Here is a 13935-nt window from a genome sequence, read left to right on the forward strand (position 1 = left end):
CAAAAGTTGTCTCTTAAAGTAAATTACGTCACCTATTTATAATAGCTAGATACCTAATTCTACTAGGATTAAAAGTAGATTCCTAATTGAACTAAAAGACTTATGGAAATAAAATTATAATCCTAGTTAAACTCCTCATTCATCAAAAGGTAGTCCAAGCAACTCCAAATTCTTGCCAAAAGTTGAGTTTGAGTCTTGTCTGAATTTCTATGTTGGTGCTTTTCTTCATTTTCTATTTCATTTATCCTAATGCTGCAAAATAATATTTAATTAGGAGCATTTAATCACAAAATAGATCAAAATATTACATTAAATAAGTACAAAATGCGATCCTATCAAATATCATAAGTGATTTTTTTTTTTTATATTCAAATAAAAGGAACAAATAGAATGAATGTTACTTGCCAAAAACTTAGATGGAAAAAACATGTGGTGGACTTATTTTGAAGAAGGGAAGAAATTATATGGTAATTATCGTTCTAATTAGGAGCATCGTCATTATAGGACTTATATAGTTTGAGCATAGTGACTTAAATCGAACTATTAATCTTCTCCAACATTCTTTACAAATCACTGTGAGGTTGCATAATTCATAAAACAACTACTATACTTGTAAATATACTTGAAAAGATTAGATATCAAGTGTATTTAGAAGAAAGCGAAATGAAAATTCAAATTTAAGTGGAAACGAGATATTGAAAATTCAATGAGAAGGATGTGGATACTGCTTAATATTCTATTCAAAATTTACATTCTGTACATAAAAAAATGTACAAATTACGAAGATAAATTAGAGGATTGAGTAACTCCTACAAACTTAATAATTTTGGATATATAGGTAAGTATAGTTCTTTAAATTTATATATATAGATATTATCTATACACACTTATTTATTGTAAATTATTAGTTACTATCTGGAGTACATTGTTATTTTGTGAAATTATTGTTATGTGTTTATCTGTGATTATGGTGTAAGAAAATCGGATGAATAACGGTGCAATGCGATATTTGATTATTGAATGAAATTTAACGATGAAGGTATTGATGGGGATATTCTAAATTGAGATAAAGTAAGGGTTCAGATCCATGGGTTCAACCCCATCGAATTAGTTTTGGGTTGGACTAGTTATGATTAAAATGGTATGGATTTTAGTTAAATAAAATTATATTTTTTATAGGTTGGATATGTGCCTAACATGAGTTGTTAATGGACCTTATATTAGCTCTTAATGGGTTTAACCCATATAACAATAAAAAATAGAAAAAAAAAAAAAAACAAAATTGACGAGAACCCACAACTCACCCACTCCTCTTTCACCAGACACACGAACTCACTCACTCCTCTCTTTCTCCACACACAATAAAATCAAACGTATTCACTCATCTCTTTCCCCATACACATACACATTTGCACAACTTTCAATTTTCGATCAAAAGCTTATAATGTTATTCTTGTTATTTCAAATTATTTACTAATTTACTTTATATTTTTATGTAACTTTTTTTTTTTCATTTCATATTACAGTTTATAATTGTGAAGTATGATGAAAATGAAAACTGCCTCTCAACAAATCTAGAGATTTTGGTTGCACGATTTGGTGTTTATTCAAGATGAGCACTCAAAATTTTATGAATTATTTCGATAAAATTTAGTATTTTTTTTATACTTAGTAGATTTTTTATTTTATTTAATGACTTAGCAAATTAATCTTAATGTACATAGTTATTAGTCACAAGTAAGGTGAGATACAAGTTTAGTAGTATTACTTTTACAAATAGTACTTACCTTTTTAAATAATTCTAATATTCTCCTTTTTCTTTTAATTGTATCGAATTCTAAAACTTTTAGGTTCAAATTGATAAAATGGTTTATACTAACCCGACCAACTCATTTTGGACCCGATCCATTTTTAACCCGACCCATATTCGGTTACCCGCATATTTGCCACCCTTAAGATAAAGAGACGACTTATCTAATTGGGAGATATATTGCAATGGCTTATAACAATGTAATTGATGATAATGTGATATATGAGATAAGAAAAATAAATATAAAGCTAGATATCATGGCACATAAGATATCGGATATTCCGGATAGTGGTGAATATCTTGTGCTGATAGCTACAAACTAGAGTGGGGTGGGGATGTTGTATTCATTGTGATGTTCTGTGCTGATATCACTATATACTGGGGTGGTGTTGGCATTTCACATTCCATGAGTATCCTGTATTGTATATTATATATGGTCATTACAACAACTTCCCTTGAGGTTTGATATAATTACGAGTACCCCCTTGTTGTTTGAAAATTTATCAATACCCTCTGATTTTAACGGTCGTCTAACAATTGGCCAATTTCGTTAGTCTTTGTAAGGTTTCCCTCCAATTTTTTGTGGTGAACTGACCAAAATGCCCTTATGAACTAAGGATTATGATTTTATGTATTTTTAAAAATATTTTATTTTTTATTGACTAATTGAATGATTTTTTTTTTATTTTTTTAAATATTTTCATCCATTCCATCCATCTTTTTTATAATTTTTTATTTTTTTTAAAAAAAATACAATAAGAGCATAGTTGATAATTTCATAACTCCATCTAAAGATTACATAATTTCATCAAACATCAGGGGGTATTGTAATTTTTCAAACAACAAAGGGGTATTCATAATTATGCCAAATCTCAGGAGAGGTTGTTGTATTTTACCATAATTATGCCACATATTTTGTTATGAAATAAGCCTCAGTGACTAGTTGAATTGAATTATAAACTGATCATCAGTATTATTAGGTGAGTTAGCAGTGATATTTTGAATTGGGAGCTCTAGGATCATAATTATATAGATACTAAACTTCGAGTAAATTTGTAGTTTAAGTTTTTTCTTAACTTGAACTACACTTTTGTTCTTTTCATATGGTCATAAAAATACAGGGAAATATTAAAAATTTTGACAAATACAATAGTTATATCAGTGTAATATATATTAACAATATATGAGTTGTATAATCAAATTAAATATGAACTTTTTATGAAAATAGAATGTATTTATGGAAGAGGTATTACACTTAATTGGGGTCAGAAACTGATAACATAAGGCTCCTCCTTTCAATTTGGTTTAAAATTAAGAACATAAGTCAAAACTGAGTGAGGGATTCTTATGCATATTATTATTACTTTTTCTTGTGGGCGTATTTTAGCATTACAACAAAATATAATATTGGTGATAAGATATCAAGTAATAATTTTAAAATTGTCACTAGAAATATTAAATGACGACATATTGCTTTTCACTGCATAATTATCAGTGATAACGATTGTCTATAAAGTAGTCACTATAGATTAGTAATATATTTTTAGTGACGACATAAATAGTGACATTATAAATATATCACTAATTATTTCTAGTGACAACTTAATCACAACATATTTTTAGCTAATTCTACCAATTACAATATTAACATTCTCTCTTAACTCTTTTTCTCACCATTTCTTAATTTTTTTTGTAATGTAGCAATTATTATAATTACACTCCCCTCTCTTGAAATTTGGTGTAATTACATGTAAATTATATGTAGTTTGGGAGATCACATCGAGCACCCCTGAGATTTACTTCCATCTAACAAATAAGTTCTCCCGTTGGTCAAAATTTACTGAATTTGCTGATATTAATAAAAAAAATTAAATAAAAATTGATATTTTCCCTCGATTGACTTATTCCTAATTTATTGCAAATCGAACAATTTTTTTTCACTAAACTACCCTTATAACGATAAAAATATACATCCTCACATGCATTAATGCATGAAGATGTATAAGGATAATTTGGGACTTATTTATACCTCTTTCGTTAATATTAAACAATTCAGTGAATTTTGATCAGTAGAGGGACTTATTTGTTACACGAAAACAAACCTCAAGAATCTTAAATGTAATTTCCAAAACTACAAAAAAATCTATATGTAATAATTACACCAAACTTTAAAAAAAAAGAGTGTAATAATCCCTTTTTCCTAAACATTACAACTTGTGTTCATAGAAGAAGACCAAAATGTAGCACTTGTTTCAAACATAGATAGGATGCATTTAAACCCATAGAAGAAGACCAAACAAATCAGTAAAGTAGTTTTATAACACGGCACGTACAATTAACATATGTCCATTTAAAAAAAATACACTAGTGAAGTAATATATGTCGACGCGGTTCCAACAAACCAAATAAATTAATTCAATTATGCCGGAAAAATTGAAAACTGCACAGCAATAATTGTCTGGTCTGGGGCATATATATATATATGATATTGAAAGTGAATATCTGTAGAGTAATTCATTATTAACATTTATTATTTCTTTCTACTTGAAATTCTCCAGCACCTTCGTATTTATGACATTACAGAAATACGTTTTTATTGGCCTTGGAATTCTCCAATCCTGTAGTTATTTAATAACAGTATTTAATTTTTATCATCAATGCATTAACCTCCACATCGACCACTTTTATTTACTTTGTGCCTTTTGTACAGTATTCCTTAAAAGCGTGAAAAGCATGTACTGTATATACAAGCGCAGTTCCATTTGTACCTGAAAATTTTGATGGATAGCTTATAATTATTTGTCAATAAATGACTTGCATTATTCGACATTTATACCTTTGAATTAAATATCGTATTGTGTAAATAGTGTTGCCCTCTTAATTTTTGGCCATACTGGGAATATGAATTATATCTGAGACATTAAAGCAAAGTTATTGCTAGAATTTTTATGGGTTTTCCACAATTATACATAATTATTCTACATCTTCCGATATTCTTTCCAAAGTTTTTTGTCATATTATTTTGTATTGATCAATAAGAATTCTTTGTGTTAATGATCACATGAAAAATATGAGAGGGAAATAATCTTATTGTCTAATATTAATTTTAGGGGATAATTACACTTCTCTCCCCTGAGGTTTGGTGTAATTATACGTAATTCTCATGTGGTTTGAAAAATTACATCTAGTACTCCTGACATATGCTTCTGTCTAACAAATAAATCTCTCCATTAATCAAAATCTATCGAATTTGTTGATATTAATGAAAAATTAAAAAAGAATTCTATATTTACCTCCAATTGACTTATTACTGATTTATTGCAAGTCAAATGAATCTTTTTTATGATCAAATTACCCTCATACGTCTTCATGTGTTAATGCATGCGAGAAGGTATATTTTTACCGTTATAAGGGTAGCTTATAAAAAAAAATTGTTTAACCAGCAATAAGTTAGTAATAAGTCAATCAAAGGTAAATATCAATTTTCAGTCTTTTTCTTTTTTTAATATTAGCAAATTTGGTGAATTTTGACTAAGGGAAGGACATTTTTGATAAATGGAAGCAAATCTCAAAGGAGGGGAGTGTAATTATCCCTAATTATTGTTGTGTTCTAAGTCCTAGATCAGGTAGTGACCATAAAATCAATCGGCATAAAGAAGCTCAAATAGCCCAAAGCAAGGAAAAAACAACAAAAAGACCACAAGAGTATGAAGTCCAAGACCCTTCATAGAGATAGGAGCCTAATCCAGATAACCCAAACTAGAAGGCACCCTTAGATAATTCTGGTGGCAAATTCACATGGAATTTCCCAATCCAAGTTATCTAAAGACTCGTTGGAATGGATAAATGTCGGCCGCCAAAGATAGCATATGTGGCGGCTGATAACGATGGACAAAGTCGTCCTTATTCGGGACGTAATCTCCTGCCCGAGAATTTGGGAACAGGATTGTGGAAGGATATCCCCAAACCTCTCCCCCAAAGATTAGGACTTTGGATGTTGAAGGGATATCTCTCCTACTAAAGCTGAAGAGATCTTTGTTTTATCCTCCCGCTCGAGGAGTACCTATAAATAGCAAGCTCCCCTAATTGAAATGGATAACTTTTCAATTATACTTGCACACAAAGATCCACAGTCTACAACATTTATCTTCCCGATTTTATTAATTCAAACACCAACATCTGCGCCAGAGTGATAACAACCTTTTTGTAGGTTCTAAGCATAGTACTTGCAAACCAAGGTCCAAAGATCTAGAGTTGGCGGCTAGAATCAAGAATTTTTTGCTCACATCAATTGGTTTTGGACTATTGGAAATATATAGATCTAGGACGTTAGATAATGGAAACTGCTAATATTGGAATTGAAAGAAGGGAAGGAACTCACCAGCTAGTTGAGAGACCAAAACATCCATGGTGCGGATGGACACCATTCTAACGTCCACCTCGCAATGGACGTATGGAGACTAATCCACGTGATCTCCCATGTGTCTGCTCCTCCTTAGATATCTCATCTAGAGGCTTCTTTTCGTTCCCCAAAAGCAGTTCCAGCAGATGATTATTGCAACCTCTAGTCCTGTTAATAGTACCTATTGTTGACGTTATGGTTAATCCTACTATGAATGTGTAGTGAACCGCATTGCGAGATGGACCACCGAGAGAAAGGACAGAGCTCTTACTCCTGTAGGAGGAGCCCCCCAACGATTGGAAGGAGAGTATGGAACAAACTCCAACATGAGCTCCTAGACATGCAAACTTTTCCTAGGAGCCCCTTGAAAGGACTATGAGGGTATCCCCTCCGCAAGAAGGTCCTCGCGGATGAAGTCCCTAACTAATTGCCAGACACCCAACATGGCGAAGTATGATAGGTTCATTGACCCACAAGAGAACTTTCCCTTCTTGGAGAATGTCGTCATTCTCCATTGGTATAATGATGAGGTCAAGTATCGTGTGTTCGTGACTACCTTAACTTGCTCAGCCTAGCAGTTGCTCAACCAACTGCCCATGGACTCCATTTGGTCATTTTGGGAGTTTCATTCTGTATTTCTCCATTAATTAAATAGCATCAAGACACATCAGAGGATGGAGATGAGCCTCTTCAAGGTCCAGTAGGAGGAGATTGAGTCTCTAAGGGAATACTTTTAGTGCTTCAATGTAGCAATCTTGATGTTTGTCTTTGCCACATCTAAAGTTCTAGCCAGTGACTTTGCGCAAGGACTACTAGATTAGGATTTCTTCAAGTCTTTCTGTAAAGAGCCTACTTCCGGCTTTGATAACCTCTCAGCCTTGGTATAAAATACATCAATATGGAGGAAATCCATCCCAGTAAGAAGGAAGACCTGAGCAAGAAGCTTCTATAAGAAAAAGCAACCAAGCAGCCCAAAATGGAATAGATGGATGAAAAGGCCTCATTCTAGAAAGAATAGGCCTCCTACACCCTTCCTGAACATGCCTATCTCACCCAGGCATTGATGGCCGCAAAAGGTAAGGGATTGCTAGTGTGGTCGAAAAAGGCTAAAGATAGACCTACCAAGCAGTGGTCGGACAAATATTGCCTCTTCTCAATGTGTATAGGCACTTGATTGAAGAGTGTCACTAGCTTAAGAATGAGATTAAAAGACTTATTCGACATGGATACCTCCAAGAGTTTGTCTTTAAGGAAAAATCCTAGGGCACCATCTCATACAAATATTGTGATTTTCAGAAGGAGAAACGCTCAGACAAATACAACCCAGAGCAACACCTAAAGGTGATCCCCAAACACCAAGCTAGAGCAGGACATGAAACGCCCGACTTCCCCATGGAGATGTGTCATTCGGATAATCTCTAGAGCATCCACTGGAGAGGTTTTCCACTGACTTAGAAGACCCAAGTCACATAACTGAAGGAACCCCTCGTGAAGATGCCCTGCACGTGTGAATGGATGCAAGCCCCCCCCATCATTCAGTTCTAACCCACCAAGGTTGGGGGGGGGGGTCCATGGGCCCCATAAAGACACCTTGGTTATCACAGTCACTGTGGCTAACTATGAAGTTAACCAGATGTTATTGATTTCGATAGCTCGATCGATATCTTATTTGGAGAAGCATGCGATCAAATGGGGTTCGTAGACATCTCCTTGTACAACCTTGCATAGGAGGTAGTCTATCCTCAAGGAATGGTGTCTCTTCCCTTATATCTAGGGCCAGAGTCCTTAAGGAAAACATGCATGGTTAAGTTCATAGTGGTGATTGTCCCATCATCGTATAACGGCATCCTAGGGAGGCCCACTCTTAAAGCGATCCAGGTGGTCATCTCTATCTATCATACGAAAATTAAATTCCCTATAAGAAAAAGGGTTAGAAAAGTTACTAGGGATCAACTCTAAGGTGGGAAGTGCTATGTTGAGGTCATGCGCAAAAGTTCTCGATCGGCTTTCAGGAAAAGTCTCTTCTTGAGAAGGGAAGAGGACTTCAGTGATGTAGTGTTTATGCGGGTTCAACCTGTAAAAATTTATTGGATGTTGAGATAGCACCTGATCAACTGGAGAAGACTACATGTATCCAGCTCATAGCTTAATCCTCACTTGAAAGAGAGACTAATATTCTGTTTAAGAAATAATGTGGATTTTTTTGCATGCCCTCCCTCCCCATATTTGGAGGGAATTAGCCCAAAAATGATGATGCACCACCTCAATATTAAATCTACCATGAAGCCCATAAAGCATAAGAAACGCCACTTTGAACTTGAAAATGACAAATCATCTAGACCAAGGTGGATAAGCTCCTGGCAGCGGGTCATATCAACAAAATCTAAATTCCAAAATGCCCGACAAATGTGACGCTCGTGCCCATAGGCGGACACAAATGGAAAATGTACGTTGACTTTTGGAACCTAAACCAAGCATGCCCTGAGAATTTCTACCTACTGCCTAGAATAAATCAAGTGGTGACTCCACCTCTAGGGGTACCTTCTGCTACTTAACTATGCCATTTGGGGTGAAGAACACCGGTGTAGGGATCCGAATCGAACTTAATCTTTAGGGCCCCTGATCCTGACTCACTTTGAGTAGTGCGAGTTTGGTACTCATACTTGTTAGAATAAGTGACCAAAAGCCAAGTGGACTGGTTGTTTGCCGTTTGCCAATCTTTATCGAATAATATTAAATTTATCAAGTTGGCAGTGTGTTTCATTGTGCTTACTACTAATATTGAACGGGGTTTCAATGTCATAATGAAATGTCAACAGACCGAAAGGTTAAACCCGTGGAGTTGGGTTGCGCATATGTTTGGCAGCTATGAAACGAACTCGTAATGGTCACTTTGAAACGTTCGAAGTAGAGGACCTCGTGATAGGGTATTGAGGGTCCTATAGAGACTTTCACTAAGTATTGCAGCCATGTTTTGTCGGCAAGAGAAGTAGATAGTTTGTGCAGTTTTAATGAGTTAGTTGGTAAAGGTAGTCAATTGACTAAATTGCTTAGATGGAATCGTTATATGGAAGCCTCTTAAAGCTTGGTCAGTGTGATTGCGATACTCAGTTCTAATAGTACAAGATTAGTTCTTAGACTTGTGGAATCATGACAGTCACGTCCATACGAAAACTGTATTTTGGATATGGCAAGCGGTGATTATGTCTTGAGGCATGGTTATCATAAGCCTTATCCAGTGCAGTCGGAATATGTGGCGAGGACGTTGGATTCCAAGAGAGGATCTATCACCTATCAATATATGACAATGCATTCTCCTATGCGCTTTGAGATGGTTTAAATTTTAAAAGTCTTTAGCAAAAGCGATTGATTAATCAGGGATAGGTTTCCTAGATCGGATCAATAGAGTAAACACGCCTCGAGTATTTAGCATAATTGCCTAGTTAATGATGGGAACCAACGTCCAATTACATCCCCTAGACTAAGGTCTAGAGACGATTGAGAGTAAGACCGTACTTGTATGGATTTGGAGCCTAAATGATCGCGTTGCTATTCACCTAGATTCTAGTGTCATGGACCATTGCTAGACGGCCACCTATGCTATTTCATATTATGAGATAATCGAAAACAATTAATTAAATTGAATTTAATTAATTGTGTTGGTCACACAAGCCCAAGTCTAGTTATGGGTGAACCTAAAGAGTCACAACCTGCAACTATAACGGGATAGAGTTATTTGGAATTACTTCCAGAAGAATCGGATTAATTTAATTGGATTAAATTAATTTTTTGAGGGAATAAATGATTGGATCATTTATTTAGACCAATTCATTGGGTAGATGACTTGAAATTTAATTAATTGGATTCATTAGAATTTCAAGCTAGCAACTAAAATTAATTGGATTAATTTTATTGGGTTTGGTCAAATTGGATTTATAAATTGAAAGAAACATAATAAATGGGTTGGATCCTTTAATTGGATAAAAGGATGTTTTAATGTCAGGCTTATATAGTAAACTAGATTTGATTAGTTCATAAGACACGGGCTTGAATTAATTTTAATTAATCAAGTCAATCCGTTAAAATACATGCCCAAGGCCTTGGTTAGACTTTGGCTAGGTTAAGGAGGAGCCAAAACTCCTCCTTGGGTTTGGTGTGGCCGAATTTGTGCCCAACGGTGAACCAAAATCAGCCACAAGGTGCTCTTAGGGTAGTGGTTGGTTGTTGGAGTCTTGCTAGGTTAAGACTCCTTAGCATTATATGACTAGGTCATGTTTAAAGCCACAAAACCTACCCTCGCCGTCCATGAGCTGCAGCAACACTCACTCACACGTTTTCTCTCTTCATTCACTCTCCAAAACTCTCTCAAGATCTTATAGATCAAAAGAGAACCAAAGAATCAAATATTAATCAATAACATTTTTTATTCTTTGCACTTCTGTGGAGGTTTTTGCTAGCACGAATTTCCACATTCTTTAGAGGTGGTGTCATAGACTTTGGAGGGTCTCCACATCGAGATCTCACCGTGAATGGATCCGGAACAAAGAATCAATACTTGTAGTCGAACGAGAAAAAAATAGGAGTAAAAATCTCTTTTAGTATTTTCGTCCTTCTTATTTGTTTTTTCTCATAATTCTTGGCCTTCTTTATTTTATTTTTACACTAAACGTCCCAAAAAAGATTAAGGGTACACCCCTTGATCGGGATTTAATTGTATATTAATTGTATTTTTTTTTTGTTGCGCTTCCGTTGTGTTTCTCAGACCGATTCACTTCCTTCAATACTATCGGGTCCGGGATGGGTCTGGGCCCTAAAATATTGGATCCAGTAGAATTCAGGATAGGTTACGAATTTTATACTAGACCAGCCCTGAACTATTTTTTTATTCATATGTAATACATTATTAATAATTAATTATGATATTATAGGTAGACTTTTAAATAATTTTGCGTATAGCCTACTCTACATATGAAATAATTGAATGTATTATTTGTATTATATAATTCATTTTAGGTAAAACTATGTTAATTTAAATTGATACTACTAATTGAGAAATTAAAAAGTTAGATGAATGTTTTCTATATATTATATAATTCATTGTATATCCAAAATTATATTAAAATACCTGAATCTAAAATGATATTATTTATTAAAATAATAAAAAATTACTTAGATCAAAATTCATGTTAAGTTACTAAATTTTAAATGATATTACTTAATAAAAAAAATAAAAATATAGTTGAGTGTATGATCTGTCTTATACAATTAATTTTAGATTGAAAACTATATTAAAGTATTTAAATATAAACTAAAAATACTTATTAAAAAAATAAAATATTAGTTGAGTGTATTCTTTGTCTTATATAATTCATTTTAGATAAAAAAAATTATGTTAAATTACTAAATTTAAATTGATATTACTTAATTAAAAAATTAAACAAATTTAAATAGGGTGGGGCGGGGCGGGGCGAGGCAATCCAAGGCTAACGGGATGGGGGCGGGGTATTAGCGAGGCAGGAAGGGGTGGGGTTTCACAAAGTGGGGCGGGTCTCAGGTCCAGGCAAACTCGCCCATTGCCATCACTACGCCAATGCTATTTTTCAATGCTTGGTAGACATGATTTTCCAAGATTGGACAAAATATGGAAGTTACGTTGACGACATTCTCATCAAGAGCAAGCGAGCTGAGGACCATATTGCAGACCTAAAGGAGACCTTGAGTGTCTTAAGGTAGTATAGACTCAAATTTAACCGCATGAAGTGCACCTTCTGTCTGAAGATTAGGCAATTTCTTAGATTCATGCTAATGAAGTAAAACATTAAAGCCAATCCTTTCAATGTTAAAGCATCCAAGACCTGAAACTCTTTCTAGCATTAATGAGGTACAACGCCACACTCACAAGATAGTTCCTTTAAGCCAAATCATCTCCAGATAGACGGAAAAAAGTCTACCTTTCTTGCTGTGTTGAAGAAGGCTAATTAGTTTGGATGGATTGAAGAATTTCGAAGCTCTTTCAAACCTTTAAAATAGTATCTCATAGAGCTCCCATGATTTGTAAAGGCCACTTTTGGGGAGACCTTCCACCTATACTTATCCGTCACCTCCTAGATGGCCACTTTAGTCTTTATTAAGAAAGAAAAAAGGGGTGCAAACCCCTATCTATTATGTCAGTAAAGTACTTAATAGGGCAGAGACTTGGTACCCTGACGTCAAGAAGGTGGCCTCGGGAAACCTAAGAAATCAGGGGGGCTCATCAAGTGGGTTATCGAGTTAAGTGAATATGATATTAATACGTACCTAGGACTGCTATCAAGGAAATCCTAGCTGACTAGATGTGGGGTAGGAATTATTCTCACCCTTTGGAAGGGGATGACTTGGAGTTCCCAGTCAAGTTCGACTTCAAGGGCTCCAATATAAGGCTAAGTATGAGGTCCTAGTATTTGGCCTGAGGATAGTTTGGGATGCAGAAGCTCTGTACCTTATTGCCTACTCTAATTCCCAACTAGTTATCAGACAAGTAGAAGACACATATGAACCTAAGAAGGTCACCATGATCCAGTATCTCCAACAAATTGAAGAATTGAAAAATGACTCTGAAAGTTTCTAACTCTAGTAGATACTCTAGCTAGCTATGTTAAAGACTGCCCAACTAAGAAGCTCACCATTTAATGCCTATCATGTCTAAGCGCCCAACTACAGGATGCAATTTCAACTGCGGAGGTTGAGACAGGAAATAGCGGGGCTGGATCTCCAAATTGGAACTTTTTCCTCTGATTGTAGGGATGATCTCAAACTAAAAGTCAAAGCTACCCGATTTGTCTTCATAGGGAAGAATTTGTATAAGAAGCCCTTTATTCATCCTCTCATTTGGTGTTAATGTTTAAAAGATATGTAATAGGTGTGATGGTGCTCACCTGGGGGCTACAACTCTTGTTGGAAAAACACTCAATGTTAGTTATTTCGACACCACCATGAAGACATATATATGCTAGGTACTTATCCGTAGTTGCAATAAATGCCAACGACATTTAACATTGATCCATCAACCTGGGGGGAGCCACGATGGCTTTGTTCGTCCCCTATCCCTTATCATATTCTGGGAAAGACATCATCAGGACTTTTCCTATGGCCCTTCACTAGAGAAAGTTCCTCCTAGTTGAATAGGTTACTTTAGCAAATAGGTGGAAGAGGAGTGAATTCAGGAGAGATTATGAAGTTTATATGAAAGAAAGTTATTTCACTATATGGCATCATCCGAGAACTAATCTATGGCACTAACAACCAATTCTAAGGTAATAAAAATCCAAAAAAAGTGCAAAAGCCTCCCTATCAAGTAAAGGTTCACCTTTATATCTCATTCGCAAGGTAACAGGAAAGTGGAGGTCACGAATCGAATCATAATGCAAGGAAAAAGATGAGGCTCAATTGAGATGGAGGCAACTGGGTGAAGGAGTTGTCCAATATGCTCTGGGCATACTGAAACAACCCTAAATCTTCCGTTAGAGAAAGCCCATTCACCCTAGTATACAATACGAAGGTAATCATCCCAACAGGAGGAATGCATGGCCTTGGACAAAGTGCTAATGAGGAGAAGCATGCTCTTTTAAGGCAGAATTTGGACCTAATTGAGGACGTCCAAGAGAAGACTTACCTTCATATGGAACAACTAAAAGCTTGCTAATAAACTCATATAATAAATGAGTCAATGTTCATAAGTTTGGTA

The sequence above is a fragment of the Sesamum indicum genome, linkage group LG2 (assembly GCF_000512975.1).
Source record: "Sesamum indicum cultivar Zhongzhi No. 13 linkage group LG2, S_indicum_v1.0, whole genome shotgun sequence".
Taxonomy (NCBI): Eukaryota; Viridiplantae; Streptophyta; class Magnoliopsida; order Lamiales; family Pedaliaceae; genus Sesamum; species Sesamum indicum.